Source organism: Brienomyrus brachyistius, chromosome 2 (assembly GCF_023856365.1).
Source record: "Brienomyrus brachyistius isolate T26 chromosome 2, BBRACH_0.4, whole genome shotgun sequence".
Taxonomy (NCBI): Eukaryota; Metazoa; Chordata; class Actinopteri; order Osteoglossiformes; family Mormyridae; genus Brienomyrus; species Brienomyrus brachyistius.
This window is the reverse complement of record NC_064534.1, coordinates 33,659,885-33,683,948: the sequence shown is the minus strand read 5'-3', so window position 1 is coordinate 33,683,948 and position 24,064 is coordinate 33,659,885.

Below are 24,064 nucleotides of genomic sequence, written 5' to 3'. Positions count from 1 at the left end.
TGGGTGGAAGATCTATCAGTCAGCTGGGACCACAATTTCTGGTCTAAGATATGTTTAAAAACCTATAAACTGATTAGAAATTCCAGTTTACAGTTAATACAATACAAAATCCTGCATAGAGTGTGTAATATTCGTGCAGAAAATATTGCATAATTTGTTAGACACAGAATTGATTATTTAAATGATGTGTACGTGTTAAATAGAAGCTTTATGTTGATTGGTTAATGCACACGTGATCTGTTTATGCATACTCGCTGAGACTCAGTCGGAGTAGTTCTACCTGCCTGTACGGAGTACAACATAAACTCCGTGTCATTCAATAAAGATTCTGCACAGCTATCCTGCCGTAATTCTTTATAAACAAGACAAAACATGGTGCGAGAGTAAAAGTGAATCACACGGACACAATGGACGTCGCTGGTGTTCCGTCGCCCCGCATGGACAAAACAGACAAACAAGACAAAACAGCATAAACGTCAAATTCTCAAAACGAATACTGGAAGAAATAATCAAGCTTAAAATTGAGTATTATATTTGTGACCTTGAGCGAGTACCCCCCTAATCAAGCGGTATCCAAAGCGAGCACACAGGAGAGATTAGGGCTGGATCATAAAAGTATTTATTGGTTTTATTAACAATCGCAACAAAAAGGGGAGGGTTCAATAACTCCCGGTGACCTGGTTGATGTTTCCACTGGTGAAGTATATCCCCCAGTAGGTAGTTTAAAACCCCGGCCCGCGCCACTGGGCAGCCAGAGATATCCTCACAGCAGGCTGGGACCCTATTGCTCGATTAGCACCCCTGGTTTAAACAAATCAAAATACCATATACTCAAAACAACAAAATAGTCCTCACTGCAGAACAAAATAAAAACCAATACCGACAGCGCACAGCAAATCCACTCCAATACGCACACTGGGGTCGTCAGAGCACTGGTCCCAGGCTCCAACTAATAAGCCCAGGGACAGCCTGCTAGAGGGTACGGACAGAGTCACCCGAGAAAGTCCACGGTCTCAGCGGAGTTATACATGTGTATCGTTCGCAGATAATTTTACAAAGGCAGTATATACGTTGCGCCCTAAAAGAGGGGAAGAGAAACAGTGGGTACAACTTTCCCCAAAGGTTGCGGTTTCCTGCAAATGCCAAAACAGAAATTACAAAACCCACACTCCATTCCTCATAATAAACATAAAACCAACATGTATCCCACACAGCAAAAGCGTTTATCTACCTCCAGAGGACCCGCACTCACACCAGCCGATCAGGTTTTCACCTCCGGTCGCTCTTTTATATATTACCATCGCGTCAGTCAATAATTAAAACTATGTCCGACTCAATAGCAATTAACTATGTTAGGAAAAAGATAAAACCCATACCTTGTCTTTGCAAACAATCTTGTTCTGGATACACGACTTCACCCCCTTGTGCCTTTGGGCAAATGCGTTCGTCCCTCACCATCAATGCCCCAAAACTTCACGAAGAGTGGTCCGCCTTATCCAGAGGAAGACTAGGCTACTTGCCGCACTCCCTCTTCCCAAGAAACCTCCAAGACCAAACAGTACTTCGATTCGAATCGCGAGATTATGCGGGTATAAATCTGATGGAATACCGCGCCCCATATCATCATAAAAATCCCCTCGGGGTATCAAAATAAAGGTCCCCTTTTCAGCTATATGGTCGCTACTCGTACCGGTTATATATTAATTGTTGTTTGTATTATGGTATAAAATTTAATCAAGAAATTGACTAAAACAACACCTGATGCACTGACAAATATAATACATTTTCATACCCGTAGTATCATATTTGATACACACATTTTCAGCACGTTTTTCTATAAAATATTTCATGATATATTAAGTTATTATTAGTTAGTTCACACTAATAAAGACTCATTTTGAAATATAATTAATTTTCGCTACATTGCGCTTACTGTAACTGTTCCCAAAATAGGACTTCTTATCCCATGAAAATCCTGCCGGCTACAACGTGTTTGCAGCCGTCAGTGATTCTTGAAAAAAAAAAGACGTTTTCCATCTGAACTACATAGGTCATCCACCAGAGGGCAGAATACAGGTATATCATTATATACACCAGGTTTTTGAGGAAAGGGATAATCGTATTACTGACGTAGAGGTCTTAAATATGATACATGTGGCGTTATAGGGAGTTAATGTAATTTTCTATTCACTCATGCAAATAAATAATTGTTTGATAACAAAAAAATACATTTGTTTTAATTCTTTTTTCCTGTAAACATATCACTTGCCCCCCCCCCCCATGCTCCCACATTCAAAAATGAAACTTTTGATAGCACTTTATTGCCATCGGTTCCACGGGAATGCAGACCTCTATTCTTTTCTTCTACCTGGCAAGTCCACCATTATAATAGCAATTCACCAAGGTGCAAGCGCATGTAGCTCTTAAAGAAATTGTTTGAAAAAATTAGTTTATAGCATGTTTACACCCTAAATACACCAGTGACTGAGTACAACCCTTGTGGACCAGGCGCCTGGCTTTGACTATTTTTCTGCCATTAAACTAGCAAACATGGGTTGGCCATGAAGTAAAATAACTTGTGCCTTTAAATTGTTAAAAAAAAAGTCCTGTGTGTTGTAAAGTGAGGTATGAAACAGATACCAGGCTGCTTCAGTGAGGGTCAGCGTAAGTTTTATTCATGTGATTTTGCGGTTTCAACTGTTTCATTGGAATCAATCCAAGCAGCAGCATGAAGACTGTAAACCAAAGAAGTGGGACGATGCCTGAGAAGAACAACTCAGTCAATCCTCACATCTCCTCTCTCCTCAGGCGATTGATGGACTCTGAGCATGACACATGTACAAAAGATGAGGACTCTTCTCCACTATTCGAATGGAAATTGTTCTTAATCTTTTATTTATACCTTTTGCTTATACCGTAAGATTTAGGAACACACTGAAAAAGATCAACTTTAATACATTTGAAGGTTGAAGTTATTGGAATTTGTTACGGCTGATTTGGTGGAATATGTTTTTGGACAGAACTGTCAAAAAATGTGGAATGAAAATGCAGTTTAATGGTTGAATCTGTAGCTTGCCTAACTTGCTATAAATTACACACACATGCAGCATTAAAGTAACAGGGAGCTATTAGAACAGAGTTGTTGTATTACATTAACACAGACCAGCAAAAAATATAACATTATTCTAACATTAATGTAATGTTGTTCTGAATAGATTTCTATGTCCAGTCCTGATTTCAAATTGGGCCTTTAAGCCTAGAATATGGTCAGTTTTAAAAACACTTGACTTTGTTGCAACTCATTTTCATGTTAATGTCATCTTTCCTGTTAATGTGAGTTTGTTCTGTGTGGGTCTCTGTCTCAGGCTGTCATTTTATTCATAGTTATTCATAAAATACTTGACTTTGTTGCAACTCTGACTAAGTTGAATTCCATCAAGTGGTTAACGGGTGTGAAGATAAATGTAAGGTACTCCATCTAGGGAGCAGAAATATAAAGTACAGGTATTTCATGGGTGTCACTGAAATAAAGGTAGCTGATCATGAGAAAGACCTTGGTGTGTATGTTGATGCTTCCATGTCCCATTCTCGCCAGTGTGAGGAAGCAATAAAAAAGGCCAATAGGATGTTGGGGTATATCTCCAGGTGTGTGGAGTTTAAGTCAAGGGAGGTAATGCTAAGATTATACAATTCCTTGGTGAGACCTCACCTAGAATATTGTGTGCAGGTTTGGTCACCATATCTTAAAAAGGACATTGTGGCCTTAGAAAAGGTGCAGCGTAGGGCCACAAAAATGATTCCTGGTCTTAGAGGAATGTCATACGAGGAACGGTTACTTGAGCTAAATCTGTTCAGTCTCAAGCAAAGGAGACTGAGGGGGGACATGATCCAGGTATATAAGATTCTAACAGGTTTGGATGCTGTTCAACCAAACAGTTACTTCAGCATTAGTTTAAATACACGAACTCGTGGCCATAGGTGGAAATTAGCGGGAGAACATTTCAAGCTGGATTTAAGGAAGCACTTCTTTACACAGCGTGTAGTCAGAGTATGGAATAGCCTTCCTGATAATGTAGTGCAAGCTGAATCCTTGGGTTCCTTTAAATCAGAGCTAGATAAGATTTTAACAACTCTGAGCTATTAGTTTAGTTCTCCCCAAGCGAGCTTGATGGGCCGAATGGCCTCCTCTCGTTTGTATAGTTCTTATGTTCTTATGTTCTTAAGATTATCCTGAAATTTTCAAGTTAATGTCATTCCAGTTAATGTGAGTTTGCTCTGTGTGGGTCTCTGTCTCAGGCTGTCATTTTCGTCTTAGTCTCATTTAAACCACTTAACAATATGCATAGATTGCATAGCTGCAAATGTAAAATACAAAAATTAACTTGGAAAGCATTCTACAACAACATTCAGTATTGTGGAGTATTAATAGCATTTATTGCCAATTCCAGTTGCTAGGTAACTTCTATATTTTGAATAGAATACAAGATAATATTTTAAACTAGATTACAGTTAATTGTTATTTTTCTGTTTAAAAAAGACAATTGCTGTAATTTACATAGGACAAAACCTGTAAAAGACATTTTGTAATTATTTTCTAAATGAAATGAAGATGCTTTGTTACTCCCCTTGGGGAAATTCTCTTTTCACCTACCCCATCTTGCTCTACTTGACACACGGGCACAGACAAAGGTAACAGCAAACCTGGCAGCAAAGGGCAGCCACCTGTAGGGACACCCATGGAGCTGGGGGTTTTACAGTGATTAACAGCAATTTTGCAATACCTTTCTGGCAGCTTTTTTTTTTTGCTAGGTATTTACAGTAAATTCCACATTCAATTCTACACCAAAACAGACGTCATTCCTAAGCGCAGCATGGACTGCTTCCAGACACAGTATCATATGCAATTTCCAGAGTCACTTGAGTAAGCTGGAGATGCCTCATCCCCGGGTAAGAGAGCCTGCAGTAGGCAGCCTACCAAAAGAGGGCCTTTCCTGTTCCCTTCGTGAATTATAAAACCAGTGGAGAGAGCTCTCCTGTTGCAGTTTCAAAGAGAAGACCAACATGGAGAATTTTGGACTGAGGTTTTGCAGTATGAGGGTGCTGAAGGAAAAAGGAGTTTCAAAGACATTGGTCTGCCTGTACTGCCGATTTTGTCTCTGGCAATTTCAGATGTTCATGTAGAACGTGAATTTACTAATGTGACATTCCTTAAATCTGACCACCAAACAGAATGGTTGTAAATTTTCTGTCCAGTTTGGTAGATGTACAATTTGGACTGCAAAGAGATGGACTGATGCAGAGGCAGAGCTATAGATAGGCCTGGGTGAGCTCTGCTGGGCCCACCCATTCAGATTAATGAAATTACATTTTTTATATGTATTACCGGCTTCTAACTCTGTTCCTGCACATCACTGCTGTTACTGTGGCAAGTACGACAGAATGTGTGAGCTCCCTCTAGTGGTGCTCTTTAGGTAGAACACCACAGTCGTGGGTGTATTATTGTTGCAGTCACCATGTTGTAAATATCTAAGCCTATATAAGAAAATGTAGGGTAATGAGCTTCACTCAGGCCCACCCAAATTTAATACAGGTCCATCCATCAGCCACTTTTCCATATTTAAATGCTGCAGGAGGATGCTCACATGAAAAAAAAGACTAATTCATTTCTTTATCCAAAACTATTTCTTTCCTCATTCATTACAAAGAAAAGAGCTTTAACTTGTGCGTGCATTGCTTAATTTTAAGCAGCATTATGGAGTATTTTTGGAGATAGAAAAGTTTATGAAGGGTCTGATTTTGGGTATCTTTTACTTGTGGTTTGGGCTATAAAATTGGAAGGAGTTGCCAACCTTCACTGTGCAGGGTCTGCGCTGTTCTCATCCGTGGACAGTGTGTGAGTTTGTGGGTCAGTCATAAATATGCGGGGGGGCTGTATTTATTCAAAATAATACAGATAAAATTAATATATCTCATCAATTAATTTAAAGTTATTTTTCACCCCAAGCACACCTACCCTTCCTGAAAATGGTTTAGTCTACAGTCCTGCTCTGGGGTACGTTTCCTGTACCATGATGCATGTTAGCAAAACACAAAAATATGCCAGGAAAATAGCAAGAGATCAAAGAAAAAGATACATTCTGTGGGCCATGGCTGCTGCCGCATGGCAGAGGGTGTGAGGGGGAAGTGCAGGGACGATGTCGGCATCACCAAAAGGAGGGCTACAGCTCTTTGGAGGGAGCCGGTGAGGAGGGCTGGGGGGAGCCAGTCTGCATCCTCTCACTCCTGGGGAGGACCGAGTATTGGCCATCCTAGATCTGAGAGGCACTTGAGGGAATCCCGGGGTGCATAAATCTCTGTAGTCTACCCACCTCCAAGACATCTATGCTTTCTACTCCCCAGCCACTTCCTCTTGGCCCACCAACATTTGGCCCCCTGTAGTGTGATCACCAGGGTTCCTCAATATGTGGCACCTCCACACCTGGCTCCTCTACATCAGCCATCCCTTGTCTGGGCCCCTCTACATCAGGCCCCCTCTGACGTGGCCCTCAGTCCCTCAGGGCGACACTGTCCCCTGAGTCCCCAGAATCCCTTTCAGTCTGGGAGATCACCTAACCCACCCATCCTGCTGCCTAATGCCGGTGTCGTGCTGTAAACTGTCCCCCTGCCACGGAATGTAATCTCTCATTTTAAAGGCAATGTCGCTTCGCTTCTCCTGCGCGGCAGCAGCGTCCGCTCGCTGTAACATCGGTAGTCTTGTTTAAGCAGACTAAAAACTCACATTTCTTGTTTATTATGATATTTTACAGTCAAAGTTAAGATTAACATCCTCCTGTAATACGTCGCAAATGTGACACTTACTACTATTTCATTTAAACGCGACAATAATGCATTTCTTTTCGACGCTCGTTCGTGCAAATACAGTCGCCTTCAGTCTCAAGAAGCGATTCATCTACTTGAGTAATATTTTTAATACTTTGTTGAATTAATTCTGCCTCAATTTCTTTGCTATTCTGTCTTCTTTTCATAACTATAATGCGGCGATTAGCTTCATACTGGGCACCGACACACCTGGAAATGACGTAACATCGAACCAAATGGCAAAAGTAATCAGAAGTCAGCAGCCTGTCCAGAACGCACAGATAACAAGCTACACTGCAAGTCATCCAGCCACGACGTCACCCAGCCACTCGTCTACCATCTAAAATACAGATAAATTACATGTGCTCCGTATTTCTGCAGTTGATATTATTTTGAACTGGACCATAAAGAAAATATTCTTGGCCTGGAGGGAGGAGTGCTGGGCTATTTTATAGGAGGCTACTCTTTCTTAATAACCCCATTTTTAATTCTGAACAATAAGCTTAATAGGATGGGGCGACATGCTGGTGCAGTGGTTAGCACTGTTGCCTCACACCTCTGCGACCCGGGTTCAAGTCTCCGCCGGGGTCAGATGTGTGTGGAGTTTGCATGTTCTCCCCATGTTATCGTGCGGTTTCCTCTGGGTTTTCCGGTTCTCCCCCACAGTCTAAAAACATGCTGAGACTAATTGGAGTTGCTAAATTGCCCGTAAGTGTGCATGTGTGAGTGAATGGTGTGTGAGTGTGCCCTGCAATGGGCTTGACCCCATTCAGGGTTGTGTCCTGCCTCGTGCCCATTGCTTCTGGGATGGGCTCCCGACCCCCGTGACCCAGAAGGATAAGAGGTTTGGAAAACGGATAAAACTGAAGAGCGATTTAAAATAGGTGATTGTCCAGTAAGAGGATTTAACTTTAGCTACAGTGTTTTTTGTTATACAGGTATATTTTGTTTTACAAAAACAACATTTACTTCTACACTATACGGTCAATTAAAGTACCTTCTGCATCCTGGAGATGGTCATTACCTTCTGGAGAGTCTATTTCCTCAGCAACTCTCTTGTTGCTACCTTCTGGAGACAGATGAATGCTGAAAAGATCTTCCATCTGGTCAGCAGTAATTGTGATTGGCTCAAAGCAGAACAGGTGGCGCAGAATGTAGACAGTGTTTATAACTCACTTATTAATTATCAATGTGTTACTGGTTACTTTATTAGTTTATATTCAAAGAAATAATAGCAACTTGATCCATGTTGGTCAAAGGATAAAATTCTGATCCTAACTAACGTACATGTAAACAGAACACAGAATACCTCTGAAATGGACCCTGACCCCTGTGGATGACCTGAAACGTGACAATGTCATGTTCCAGCAGATTCCCATCTCTTATTGACCGGATAGGCCTCAGACAACCTGCATTGGCCATGAAGTCAAGCAGAGGTGTCTTTCACTTCTCAAGGTCCTCCAGAGTTGTACTTTCAGGTACCTGCCATCAAAATGGACTGTTATTGAGGCTACTTGAATTATAACTTTTTAGTAAGAACCCACACACCCATATCATGTTTGAAGCCTTTCAATTGCAGCATTAAAATTAGGCAGCATTCGGCAGGTAAAGGAGCAATATTTGCTGGCAGGCACATGGGACGATTAATCTGCGCAGTAGGGACAACATGAAGAGAGGAAAATTTGCTGTAAAAAAACTCAATTTGTTCGCCATAATATCTTGCTGACCTCCTTCCCAGGGCTTAAACTGCCCACAATGCTTTTCCACCCTCTATGCATATTTAGTATTTCCCTGATATATCAGACGCTGATATGGGCAGTACGGTATGCGCTCCGTCTGGTTAGATGTGGGCCTGCACTTTCTTAGGGGCCTGCCCCTCCTGACACAGACTCTTCCAGAATCTCATACTCCTCTCCATTTCCCATTCTTCACACTGTTTATTAGTGTATGGGAACGGGACAACCCTAACTGAAGGGTCAGGACTTGCACACAACACACACCCCTCCTGCCCTAATGAAGTGGCGGTATACTTAGCCCATTTATACCACCAATTTCCAAGTGTACGTTTTGCTAACCCATCCAGGTCTACTTCATCCTGGGCATCCTTCTAAAATTTGCTCACTCTCCTCACTCCCATATCTCCCCCCATTTCTCTCCGCTTTCGCTCACTGTAATCTGAGAGGTTATTCAGCATCAAAGGACCAGGCTGAGTCAGTGAAGTCAGTTGTCCTGTGCTCACCTGACCTGTGGTCCTGCTGTGCACCCAGACCTGAAGGGCCTGATAAATCATTAGCATCACTAACATCGTTGCTGTCAGCCGTACCAGAACCCACAGCTTCGTGTCCTGTCTGGAGTGGCTGGTCTGCTTGCGATGCTCCCTCTTGGCCCTCACTCTGCTCTGATCCTGAAACTGACTCCACCCCAAGCTGTGGAGCTCCTCTGGGAGCTCCATCAGGGCCATCTGAGTCAAGGGCAGCTGCATCCTCTGTGTAGTTTTCAGTGACTCTGTCTTTCGTGCGGTACTCTAGTGCAGTGGTTCAAATGGTACCACGTATTACTCCCTTCTACCTGCACCGCTGTTGCTGTGGCTCGTGTCACCTTGAAGGGTCCCTTTCGTCGGGGCTCGTGCCACTTTCACCGGAACACTCGCAGGTAGACTTTATCTCCGGGAAAGATGACTGGCTCCTCCTGGTCTGTGTCTTCTTTCTGTGCTTTCTCCTTTTCCTGTTTGGAAATAGTTTTGTGTATTTTGGTTAAAGTCCTCATGTACAACTTTAATTCATCCCCCAGCTGATCTAGGCTGGGTCCCTTATACGCCCCCTCAAGTCGATCCAGGCATAGGTCTCCCAGTCAGCATTTCATGCGGAGACAAATGCATCACCTGTGCGTTTCCATCCGATATGCCATCAAGGCTGTTGACAGGGCATCCACCCAGTTCATTTTCATGGTGGTGCAAATCTTATTCAGCTTCTGCTTAAGTGTGCCATTCACTCTCTCCACCATACCCTGCAACTGAGGGTGATACACACATGCCAACTTTTGTTTTATTCTCAGCTGTTAAACCACTAACTTTTAACTTTCCCCACAAAGGCAGCTCCATTATCAGAGCTTATTTCAGTTGGGATCCCAAACCTCGGACTCTCTGATCAGGAATTTCACCACTGTCATCGCCCCCATGTCCTTGGACGGTATTGTCTCCACCCATCTGCTGAACCTGTCCACAATCACAAGCATATATCGCTTTCCATATGCTGTTTTTCCCATGTCCACATAGTCCACCACAAGTGTCTGAACGGTCCCTCAGGCACTGGAATGTGCCCTACTGGGGCCGTGATTGCTTTGCGTACATTGTTCTTAATGCACACCTCATATTCACATTCTGACAACCTTGCATCCATCATTGCTTGCAGCTTGTTGTGTAATTTTCCTTAACTCCTCCCCCCGTGCGCAATGGTCAAGACCATGCGCATCCGTTATCAAAATATTCACCAGAGACAGAGGTGCAGCCAAAAGTCCCTCATAGTTGCGATACAGACCATTAGCATCCTTAGAGGCCCCCCTTTTTAGCCACACTGAGGCCTCATAGGGGCCCGCCCGCTCCTGCAGGGCCACCAGATCAGAAACCTGCTCTGTAGTCACCATAGGTAAAAGATCAGCAGTACTCACCTGCGCAGCCGCCCTGGCTGCCGCATCAGAGGCTGCATTTCCTTGAATAACAAAATCACGACCTTTGCGGTGGGCCTGACACTTAACAATAGCCAAACGCTTGGGACGCATCATTGTGTGTAGCAACTCCAAAATCTGATTATAATGCTGAATGGGGGAGCCGTCACTTTTGCGAAAGCCCCTTTGCTTCCAGACTGCTCCAAAGAGATGGCATACACCGTGTGCGTATGCAGAGTCTGTGTAGATAGTAACTGTCTTATGTTGTCCTCGCCGGCACGCTGTAGTCAAAGCCTTTATCTCCACTAATTGAGCGGAACAGGGTTGTGCCACTGGCTCTGAAACGAGAGTGTGAAAATCATCACCCTGTGCCTGGACTACAGCAAACCCAGCCTTCAAGGCATCCCCATCTCTCCAACATGAGCCATCCACAAACAAAACCATCTCGCTATTTTCAGTGGGAGAGCTCTCCAAGTCTGCTCTCAGTTTAGTGTAAACCAAAGACTCTGCCACACACTCATGTGGCTGCCCCTCATCCTCCAGGGGAATGCTGTCTGCAGGGTTTACTGTAGTGGAGCGCTTTATTGTCACATCCGGATAAGTGAGAAATGCAAAGTACGCTAGCTGCCTTGCTGGGGTCAACACAAATTTGCCTTTGTCAATAAGGTCCACCATCTTATGTGAAGTATAAAGTGTTTTTGCATTCTAGCTGTGTTACAGTATGTAACACAGCCTTCAACTTTTTTCCCCACACAATGCAGGACATGCAGGGGTGCCAAACAAAACAGTGGAGCTGCAGTGTAGCCAATTATTTCTTTCAGTAGTTTTAAAATCATTTCTGAGGCTGTGTGTTAGAGATGGAGGTGAGCAACACTGAGGCATCTCAGGGAACCATGTTGCCCATATTAAAAAACACACACGCATGCAACTCAGGCAATCCAGCATTTCTTATTTCAGTTATATATGACACTGCATGGGGGCGGCATGGTGGTGTAGTGGTTAGCACTGTTGCCTCACACCTCTGGGACCCGGGTTCGTGTCTCCGCCTGGATCACATGTGTGCGGAGTTTGCATGTTCTCCCCATGTCGTCGTGGGGTTTCCTCCAGGTACTCCGGTTTCCCCCCACAGTCCAAAAACATGCTGAGACTAATTGGAGTCGCTAAATTAACCATAGGTGTGCATGTGTGAGTGAGCCCTGTGATGGGCTGGCCCCCCATCCTGGGTTGTTCCCTGCCTCCGGACCCCCCGTGACCCAATAGGATAAGCGGTTTGAAAAATGGATAGATGACACTGCATGTTTTTGTTTTACATGTTCACTACAAGTCAGTGTTTTTTTCATTGTATGATTAATGCCACATTCATACCAAAAAACACACTAGACATACTGTACAAGGCAATCAAGGGAAAAACCTTCTCAGAATACAAAGTGAATGTATCAACCGAAGAAGGATGTTTCCTTTTCAGAATATTCATTTTTTTACCATGTGGAACCACTGTCCATGATTCAATTGAGTGCATTCAAAGAATGATACATCAAGACTAATAGTGACAAAATATTCATTTAATATGCATTGTACATGAATGTAGGACTTAGATGTTGATGAATTTCTCATCAGTGAAGGGCATATACACTCAGGGAAAAAAAAGTTGAAAACCCAGAACTATCCAATTTAGATGTAATTTGGTACACGTGCAGACCAGTGATGGATATGTAAATGATTAGAATTGCAAGGAGTTGGCATGTTTAATTACCAGACACAGGATGCCTCGTAGTCACATTAGCCAGTTAACAGCACTTGACGGAGTTTGATAGGGTTGCATTGCGGGTTTGCATGAAGCCAGGTGGTCATATGGTGCAACTGCATGTGGGCCATGCGGATATCAGTCGCCTGATATTGAAACCAATGGGCACGTGAGGCATCCACACACGTCGTGAAGTTTCTGGTCATCCAAGACAGACCACGCCAAGGAAGGATCGTTGGATTGTGCTCCAAGCATCACAGATCCCCATGACACCTGCGCCTGATATATGGACACAGCTACTGGACTCTCTACAACACCCTATATCATCGTGTCGCGATGACTGGCATCAGCTGGACTACGGGTTCACCGTCCCATGCATAGGCTGCCGTTCACAATAGCACAGAAACGGTTGCGTTTGGAGTGGTGTAGTCACTGGGAGGCATGGACTGATGACGACTGGCGTCCTACCATGTTCAGCGATACATCTCAGTTCTGCAGTACCACAGATGACCGTCGTGTGCGTATGGTGGCGCCGCAGGGAGAAGAGCAATCCTGCCAACACTGTGGAGTGACACACCACACTCTGACGGCACAGTGGTACACCAGTGACATCCTAGTGGTATCCGGGCCCAGGGGTGTGCTATACCCTACTGACATGGGACCAGCAGTGTGGCCATACCGCCAACTCCGTTTGATCTGATATTATAATCATCGAGATACTGTCACATGCCCTTTCATCACATGCAGATTTCATTTTCACAACTTAGTCTGTTGTGCTTCACTTTTTTGCCACCGAGTTTGTGTTCTGACACCAAGTTGATGGGAATTGATTATTTGAGCGTCATCTAAAGAGCTTATATTACTTTAGATGGTATTTAGACTCACATGGTATTTTGAAAAGATTCCCATATGCGCTGATTAGCTGGGGTTGATCTGAGCAGCTGTGCACTTTTCTCCTGTAACACAAAAGTTTGCTTTTAGGACAGAAAACAAGGTTAAGACCATATTATGTGGTTTACATCTATCAAAATAAAACCAAAGTCACTGTTACCAAAAGAGTAACCATGTGTTGTCAAATTCCCTAACATTTTGCTTCATCTTACTTTGGATGTCCATGGTTAGGAGAGAAGCAGAAATCTGCTCAACCATTAGAAAGACTTTACTCGATACAGGGAGTGAGATCTTGTTGCAGGTGACAAGGCAGGATAGAGTGTATTTAGAAAAATAATGAAGAGGGAATGTGAGTGTGAGCTATTGTGGCATCTGTGTATAACCCAATATGGCGGCATCCTTCTGAATGTAAACAACATAGCCAGCTTAATTAGCTTAGTCAAGTGTAATTGAACTAAGAAAAACTTAGCAATATACGTTCCCTGCTTGGTGTGATAAATACAGCAGCAGCTGCTGGTGGACGGGCTACAAACAGACATCAAGAAGAAATCCCACCTCACAACCATTTACTGTACCAAACCCCTTAATGTAACTTGTAAAGATGTAGGTATTGGAGTATTCACATATTCATTTGCAGTGTACACTTCCTGTCCAGTAAATTTGGCAGGACGAAATTTGAATAACCTAGGCCTGACTCGTGTATGCGGCTGAAGGAGTAAAGGTAGAATGGGTGGAGAATCCTGGGCTGAGCTGCATGGTGGCCTGGGGGACAATCATGAAAACACAGACCCTGTGATATCCTCAAAACCCACAACTAAAAGGGGAGTCAGGAACCACTTGACCCGTTAAGCCACATGGTGGCCTTATGAGCAGGCAAACACACTATGGGCTAAGGGGTACAAGACAGAGGAGAGAATAGGATGGCCAGTGACATGTGAACAGGACAAGGCAGGGATGGATTCTGACACAGGTGCCATACTACTTTGTTTAAATATGCCCAAGTGCTCAGAATGTTTTAGTGCAAGTCTTAGACAATGGTATCTCTGAATGAGGCAGCAGTTTGGTTCCTCCTGAAGGCCCTATAACTGTCCTGAGAAGTTGTTTGTATGCACTTGCTGCCTTGACACTTGCTGATGTGTGTGTGCTCTGCTTGAGCAGTAAAGGGGAGATCACATGCAGAGATGATTTTCTGTAGCTTCTCAGTCCGAGTAAAAATAAAATCTTCTCGTTATATAGGAACCAAGTCTCTGGCTGGAAATTTCTACAACAGAGCCATTTAGTCATTTATAGAAATATACAGAGCCAATGAAGGAACCAGATGTCACAGCACAGTAACACAGGTCACTGTCCGTGGAACTGAATGAATAGGATAACCGGCCAATGTGTTTGTGTGCTTACACTGATTATATGTCAGGGGGGAAAATATTTATATCATTGAGGGGAAAAATGTAAAAATATATACAGTAAGGACAATATAATCGTAATTTAATGTATCCCTTCTGCTCTTTAAAAAGCACAATGTCTGACTGACAAATATGTCTATTATTAGCACATTTTAATAATTTAATTAATATTAAGCAGTACACCTATTTCCTGTAATCACTCTGCGTTAAAGCAATTTTTAAAACTAGCTGTGAACTGGATGCTGTTCTGACTGTTGTTGCCATGGTGCCTTATTTACTTTCAAATCGCATTGTCCACAACCTGATCAAAGGACCAAACTTTAAAATCAGTGCAGGGTAGTGTCGCAAGTAGTGATGCTTAGGCTTTAACCTATGTCCTGGAAAGAAAGAAAATCTACAAGCAAGATATTCTTGGATAAGAACGTCAAGGTATGCAACCTCTGGCAATAAAATTTTCTGTGCACAAATCAGCTCCACAATGTCTTTTAGCTGAAGGGTCAACTGCCAATCATCATCTGTGGGCTCTTTCACCTTGTCACACATGATCACAGGAAGAAGTCTTAGAAAATTCCAGTTCTGAACAGCCTGACCATAAAGCTTTACTCCATTGGAGTTTACTGCACATGGCTTACTCAACACATCAGAGCCACTGTACTTAAATTTCTTAATGCGTCTATTCAGAATTGAATAAGTGAACCACTTTTTCTGCTTGATGAAGTACTTCAGGTAAAGGGCTAAATCATAGGAAAGGATACCCTCAAAAATGTCATGGCCTAAACAAGGTGGCAGGCCAGGCATACAAACATCGAAGTAATTCAATGAATTAAAACTCAGATATTATACCTTCAACGTTTTGTTGTTCCTCAGACTGTAAAATGCATTTGGATCTGTTTGAAAATCTGTTCGGGTTGTCCGGCAATACCTGCAGAAATATTCAGAAAAACTAAAATTTTCTGTAAATCCACCGATATTATGAGACCCCAAATTGTCCCCTGCAATGCACAAAACAGTCCCTTTAACTTTTTCCTCTGCCACCGTTATTCCATTGTCTTCCAGGTCTTTTAAGTCTGCAATGAGCCTTGAGAAAACTTTGTCATGGCCAAAGTGTTTGAAGTCTTTTTCCTCACACAGCATTACAAGTGACATGTGGTCTGTACTTGATGAGGTGGTAAATTAGCCAGAGACAAATATACAGCTACTACTTTGTGCTGCTTTTTGCTGAACCTAATGGGTTCACCGCCTCAAAAGAATCTTGATATAGAATTAGTTTTAGACATGATGGGTTTTGAGAAAAGAACTCATTGTTTTTATATACCTGACCATCACTGACATCACAAAGCACATCAGTGTATGGTACGTATGTACCCTGTGCAGCACAATTCTGCCATAAGTCTGACTCCAGTAAATGTCTCAAAGTGTCTTTCAATGGAACATAGTAGGCAAACCTCTGTGACCTTGTTTCATCCCTTCCTAAGTACAACTTTACAGGTTCTGTGTATCTAAACATCTGTTTAAAAGCCCTAGTTCTTGAAAAATTGGTCCTCATTGGTCCTTCATGACTAATGGTGAAAAGGTCAGATTCCTTCACAACATCACATATACTACCAATAACCTCATCTGTTAATTCAGTTAAGTCACTTTTCAGGAATGCACTTAATTTATTCAAAGTATATGTCTGTCCTAGTTCATGTATGCTTAGCATCTCTTCAATAATATTTTGTATAGTTGATGCTGGCAGAAGAAACTGCCCATGTAATTTCAAGTAGAAAAGAGAAATATTTCTAAGAAAAAGGTCACTGAAATTTTCTGTAAGATGGACTTCACCTTCATCAGTCTCACTAAATCTCTCTGTAGGGCCTGTAACTAACGGTTCAGTTTCAAGAAACTGAGAAACTGTCTCCTTATAAAGATCTCTTATACTGTCCACAGAACATTGTCTGTGTTTCCTGGACATGTAGGCTGTAAACGACGATCTCACAGTGAACGTATGGTCGCATCCTGTCACCGGACATGTCACAACACGTCCTTCGGCTATATGTTCCTTTAAGTGAGCTGTTAGTGATCTGACATCGCGACATTGGCGCTGGCACATAGACATATTACACGTAAACACCGTAAGGGCATTTGTAGTATCAATATATGAATCTGTGTTATGTTTACGGTAAAAATGAGCCTTAAATTCCCCATATGAACGAAACGTATTGTGGCAATCTGTAGCGCCACACTTGAACACGCATCGTGGTTCATGACGGTGAAGTTTGACATGTAAAACATGTTCCCTAAGGGTTTGCACTGATGTTCCACAGAAATAACAACTAAACATTGTAACTGCGTGAACAAACACGCACTCTATTGCTGTTTTAAACACCTAAATGCTGTTTCACATCCCGCTTGCAAATCTAAGTTTTACATGTGCTGCCAAGATACGTTCATGCGCCGTCAACACGGTACATGCTACTCGTGTTTAAAACCACACACTGCTTAACACTGCTTAAAACGATTTAATTTAACTTACCAATTTGCCCAGACACATTTATTTTATTTTATATTCCCACTAGTTTGTAGATTTTTTTTAAATGTTATGTTTGTTATTGGGTGCTTTCCACTTCATGTACCCACATACAGCGCTGGCTTAAAGCAATACATTCTGGTCCTGACGCAATGCATTGTGGTTAGATTTTTATCGTCCGCTGCATTATGTCACCATGTCACGTCGTACAAAAACCTCGCGAGAGCAAGACAGATCATCCTGCACCTCTTAAGTGTTATGTAGTTTTGCCTGAAACGCAAAAATAAAACAAAGCAATTAAAGCCGATCAGTGGCTCAAATTCTGCTGTAGCGATTGAAGAACTTTTGTCGGAAGTTGGATTCGAACCCACGCCTTACTTCGGAGAACAGAATACCCCTTACTTTGAAAGGCCATTTTCGCTGCGCAGGAGGCTTTAGACCGCTCGGCCATGGGGCAGTTTCCAGGTGAACCCTAAGGAGTAGGTTAAGTCCAGCCTTGGCTTCCAAGCTGACGTTTTTCTACATATGTGCTTGTGTGTCATGGACAGTAAGAGGGGGCAGGCAAGGAGAGAATTTCTCTCTTTGGGGATCAATAGAGTGTTGTTATTATAACGTCTAAAACGTATGATGGTCTGTCGATAAATCAATAACAATATCAATGAAGTCAATGTTTATCTAAAGGAATCAGAATTCAGGAAAAGCCAGGGGCCGGAGCGAGTGTAGGGGGCGTGGCCAGAGACAGCCTGCTGACTGTTCCAAATCATGGGTGCATGTTACAAGTCCGGAACATATTTTAACTTAGTACTAACTTAGCATCATATTTGATCTGATTCGACTGAATATCCCAGGTTTCCATCTCTCATGCATCTGGTGTGACGTGTTTTCAGACTCTCAGGCTGGCGCAAAGAAATCTTACGGGAATTGAACGTCTCACTCCGGTCAGCTGACCAAAGTTGGTAACCTTGGTATTGTGTGTAGGAGATTCGGTATAACTATAATTTCGTTCTCCATTTACATGCCCGTAGTGTCTTTAAGTGTTATGTAGTTTTGCCTGAAACGCAAAAATAAAACAAAGCAATTAAAGCCGATCAGTGGCTCAAATTCTGCTGTAGCGATTGAAGAACTTTTGTCGGAAGTTGGATTCGAACCCACGCCTTACTTCGGAGAACAGAATACCCCTTACTTTGAAAGGCCATTTTCGCTGCGCAAGAGGCTTTAGACCGCTCGGCCATGGGGCAGTTTCCAGTTGAACCCTAAGGAGTAGGTTAAGTCCAGCCTTGGCTTCCAAGCTGACGTTTTTCTACATATGTGCTTGTGTATCATGGACAGTAAGAGGGGGCAGGCAAGGAGAGAATTTCTCTCTTTGGGGATCAATAGAGTGTTGTTATTATAACGTCTAAAACGTATGATGGTCTGTCGATAAATCAATAACAATATCAATGAAGTCAATGTTTATCTAAAGGAATCAGAATTCAGGAAAAGCCAGGGGCCGGACCGAGTGTAGGGGGCGTGGCCAGAGACAGCCTGCTGACTGTTCCAAATCATGGGTGCATGTTACAAGTCCGGAACATATTTTAACTTAGTACTAACTTAGCATCATATTTGATCTGATTCGACTGAATATCCCAGGTTTCCATCTCTCATGCATCTGGTGTGACGTGTTTTCAGACTCTCAGGCTGGCGCAAAGAAATCTTACGGGAATTGAACGTCTCACTCCGGTCAGCTGACCAAAGTTGGTAACCTTGGTATTGTGTGTAGGAGATTCGGTATAACTATAATTTCGTTCTCCATTTACATGCCCGTAGTGTCTTTAAGTGTTATGTAGTTTTGCCTGAAACGCAAAAATAAAACAAAGCAATTAAAGCCGATCAGTGGCTCAAATTCTGCTGTAGCGATTGAAGAACTTTTGTCGGAAGTTGGATTCGAACCCACGCCTTACTTCGGAGAACAGAATACCCCTTACTTTGAAAGGCCATTTTCGCTGCGCAGGAGGCTTTAGACCGCTCGGCCATGGGGCAGTTTCCAGTTGAACCCTAAGGAGTAGGTTAAGTCCAGCCTTGGCTTCCAAGCTGACGTTTTTCTACATATGTGCTTGTGTATCATGGACAGTAAGAGGGGGCAGGCAAGGAGAGAATTTCTCTCTTTGGGGATCAATAGAGTGTTGTTATTATAACGTCTAAAACGTATGATGGTCTGTCGATAAATCAATAACAATATCAATGAAGTCAATGTTTATCTAAAGGAATCAGAATTCAGGAAAAGCCAGGGGCCGGACCGAGTGTAGGGGGCGTGGCCAGAGACAGCCTGCTGACTGTTCCAAATCATGGGTGCATGTTACAAGTCCGGAACATATTTTAACTTAGTACTAACTTAGCATCATATTTGATCTGATTCGACTGAATATCCCAGGTTTCCATCTCTCATGCATCTGGTGTGACGTGTTTTCAGACTCTCAGGCTGGCGCAAAGAAATCTTACGGGAATTGAACGTCTCACTCCGGTCAGCTGACCAAAGTTGGTAACCTTGGTATTGTGTGTAGGAGATTCGGTATAACTATAATTTCGTTCTCCATTTACATACCCGTAGTGTCTTTAAGTGTTATGTAGTTTTGCCTGAAACGCAAAAATAAAACATAAGCAATTAAAGCCGATCAGTGGCTCAAATTCTGCTGTAGCGATTGAAGAACTTTTGTCGGAAGTTGGATTCGAACCCACGCCTTACTTCGGAGAACAGAATACCCCTTACTTTGAAAGGCCATTTTCGCTGCGCAGGAGGCTTTAGACCGCTCGGCCATGGGGCAGTTTCCAGTTGAACCCTAAGGAGTAGGTTAAGTCCAGCCTTGGCTTCCAAGCTGACGTTTTTCTACATATGTGCTTGTGTATCATGGACAGTAAGAGGGGGCAGGCAAGGAGAGAATTTCTCTCTTTGGGGATCAATAGAGTGTTGTTATTATAACGTCTAAAACGTATGATGGTCTGTCGATAAATCAATAACAATATCAATGAAGTCAATGTTTATCTAAAGGAATCAGAATTCAGGAAAAGCCAGGGGCCGGACCGAGTGTAGGGGGCGTGGCCAGAGACAGCCTGCTGACTGTTCCAAATCATGGGTGCATGTTACAAGTCCGGAACATATTTTAACTTAGTACTAACTTAGCATCATATTTGATCTGATTCGACTGAATATCCCAGGTTTCCATCTCTCATGCATCTGGTGTGACGTGTTTTCAGACTCTCAGGCTGGCGCAAAGAAATCTTACGGGAATTAAACGTCTCACTCCGGTCAGCTGACCAAAGTTGGTAACCTTGGTATTGTGTGTAGGAGATTCGGTATAACTATAATTTCGTTCTCCATTTACATGCCCGTAGTGTCTTTAAGTGTTATGTAGTTTTGCCTGAAACGCAAAAATAAAACAAAGCAATTAAAGCCGATCAGTGGCTCAAATTCTGCTGTAGCGATTGAAGAACTTTTGTCGGAAGTTGGATTCGAACCCACGCCTTACTTCGGAGAACAGAATACCCCTTACTTTGAAAGGGCATTTTCGCTGCGCAGGAGGCTTTAGACCGCTCGGCCATGGGGCAGTTTCCAGTTGAACCCTAAGGAGTAGGTTAAGTCCAGCCTTGGCTTCCAAGCTGACGTTTTTCTACATATGTGCTTGTGTATCATGGACAGTAAGAGGGGGCAGGCAAAGAGAGAATTTCTCTCTTTGGGGATCAATAGAGTGTTGTTATTATAACGTCTAAAACGTATGATGGTCTGTCGATAAATCAATAACAATATCAATGAAGTCAATGTTTATCTAAAGGAATCAGAATTCAGGAAAAGCCAGGGGCCGGACCGAGTGTAGGGGGCGTGGCCAGAGACAGCCTGCTGACTGTTCCAAATCATGGGTGCATGTTACAAGTCCGGAACATATTTTAACTTAGTACTAACTTAGCATCATATTTGATCTGATTCGACTGAATATCCCAGGTTTCCATCTCTCATGCATCTGGTGTGACGTGTTTTCAGACTCTCAGGCTGGCGCAAAGAAATCTTACGGGAATTGAACGTCTCACTCCGGTCAGCTGACCAAAGTTGGTAACCTTGGTATTGTGTGTAGGAGATTCGGTATAACTATAATTTCGTTCTCCATTTACATGCCCGTAGTGCACAAACTGGATCCGCCTCCATTACGACACAACTTTGCCCTTATTGGCTTAAGAATTTAGTCACATACATGACGTATATCTGCTATTTCTCCCGAGAAACAGGTAAAGCAGTGGTAACTGCTTTGTAGTTAATTTACCTGGTAAAATTAAGTTTAAATAAATGATATAAATACTGTAATAGTACTCGTGAGCTTTGTTTATTTGTTATTAGTTACTGTAATGTTGCGCTGCTTTATTTGTTTAATCGTCTAGTCTGTGGAGACATTCAAGTTAATCAAATAAGAATTGCACTGTACACTGTACATGACCATAAAAACTTTGTATCCTTGAAATAAATGTTTTTGATCTTTTCCTTGGCAGTTATCTTTTTACACAGGGCCTCTATGTACACGATAGTTTTTTTTTTCACGACTAACAGTATGGATCAGGAGTTGGTTATTGTAAAAGAAGTAATGTGCATGCAGGTGATATTTGTATAGATTTATCCACACCCTTGTAGCAGTGCTGCCATTGCAGTCAGATCTCGCAAACTAGGAGTATTAGTTGTCTTTATTTCTCTTTATTTCTTGACGCCAACCCTCTCCATTAATCCGGGCTTGGGACTGGCACCTACCTGAGCTGGCTTGCTCCCTTAAGTGGCTGGGTTAGGCTAAACTATATATATATATTTACCAAGACTACAATAAAACATCTCGAAATGTGTAGTCTAGCAAAACGCAGTTTAAAGAAGGTAGCCTACCTGGCGAAATTGCAAACAAATTAAGGGCGTTAGGCAGCCTTTAGATCCTACCCATCATGCACTGCAGTTTTTTGCTAATTCCTCAAATGGAAAACTGTCCATCCATCCATCCATTTTCCAAACCGCTTATCCTACTGGATCGCGGGGGGTCTGGAGCCTATCCCGGAAGCAATGGGCACGAGACAGGGAACAACCCAGGATGGTGGGCCAGCCCATCGCAGGGCACACTCACACACTATTCACTCACGCATACACTCCTATGGGCAATTTAGCAACTCCAATTAGCCTCAGCATGTTTTTGGACTGTGGGGGAAACCAGAGTACCCGGAGGAAACCCCACGATGACATGGGTAGAACATGCAAACTCCACACACATGTGACCCAGGTGGAGACTCGAACCCGGGCCCTAGAGGTGTGAGGCAACAGTGCTAACCACTGCACCACCATGCTGCCCCCTAAATGGAAAACCATTAAATACAAAAGGAAAACAAAAGTGCTGTAAGACTGTATACTTATGTGTATGTTAGTAAAGGCTGTAGCTGACACAACGGACCCCACTAATTAGAAAGGGGTAATTGTACACATGTGGCATCCAGTATGTTCTTCTATAACAGTTTTTAAAAAAAAAAAAAAAACTCACATTACACAAATTGGCACTATCAAAACGAGGATTATGGGGAAAATGGGGACTGTGATGGAGATTACATACACGTAGGCATGGTATTTAGTTTTTTTTAATCTGGTCACCTTCCAGAGTAATTGTAAACTAAAACCATCTTCACCCTATTTGATTCTTTATAAATGGACAATCAGTCGTGCAGTAAATGGGGGTATAGAGAGACACAGAGCTTGTCTAACAAGAAACCCTGGGAAGCTAACATTAATAGGGTGGGTATGGATAGCAAAACCATTGATACAGATTACAGATTTATATCTCACCTGAACCCTGGCGGGCTCCATGCCAATAGGGGTTGGGATTAGGGTTAGTTAACTTAAGTAGTAATATTGATGTGTATATTCTCCTATTCTCCAGTCAGTGAATCGTGAAACGTACTGTTAATATGTTTCTATACCTATATGTTCTGCTTAAAAACCCATAAAGGCAAGCACAGTGTTTAGACATTCTGTTACTTAGACTAGTAAACACTAAGATCCTTCAGCTTTCAATTAACCTGACACAACAGTCTAAACAACAAATGTGTGCCATGTCATTTGTCATCTTTACATCTTGTATCCTTTATATGGTAATTGGATTTTCAAGGTGGAATTGCAGGTCGATCATTTTAAGGATCTAGATGTAAACCTCCCTGGTGTTGCTTTAATATTTTTTTTGCACAATTTGCTTCACACACTTCCTCCAGCAGAGAAGCTTACAATACTACACCCCACCAAATGACTGGATGATGCCTTTTTATTTAAGGTCTGGCTGTGAGCCTCGATTACCGATACACTATCTTCAGGCTCCTGCCGGGATCAGTCAGTATGGTGGACCTTTGGAGGAATGGGTACAAAACCATCAGGAAAGTTTGCAGGTGCTTCAAGAGTATGTGAAGGCTTAGTTGGAGGAACAAGCCACACCACGAAATCGGAAACACAATGAGTTGGTTAATGATTAGGGGTTTGATGAAGGTCAGCTGGTGTGTTTGCGGAACCATGTTCGAGGTAAAATACAGGATCATTGGGATGCCTGTTTGTATATGGTAGTTCGGTGTCCCCAAGATCAGGGTGCAGTTTACTCTGCAACTCCAATGGAGGGGGACGGGGTTGTCCGTCAAGTTCACCGAACAGAGTTGCGACCAGTACCACAGGGGGTTGTTATGTCAGGGGAAGATGTTCTGGTAATGTCTCCTGAGTCTGGGTTGCCCACAGGGGCAACAAAAATGGAATCGGATGAGGACTCTGTGATTTTACGGGGACAGGGCTGGTGGGAGGGGTCGCAATAGAGCATCCACAAGTAGGCCTCGTATAATGGAGGAGGTTATGTCCCCCCCGAGGTGTAGAGACCAGTTAAACGTTCGGTGAGGTCCACCACTGGTCATCATACCAACCCTTATAAGTTACCACGGTCAGTGAATGATCGTTCGGTTGGGGAGGAAGACCAGTGG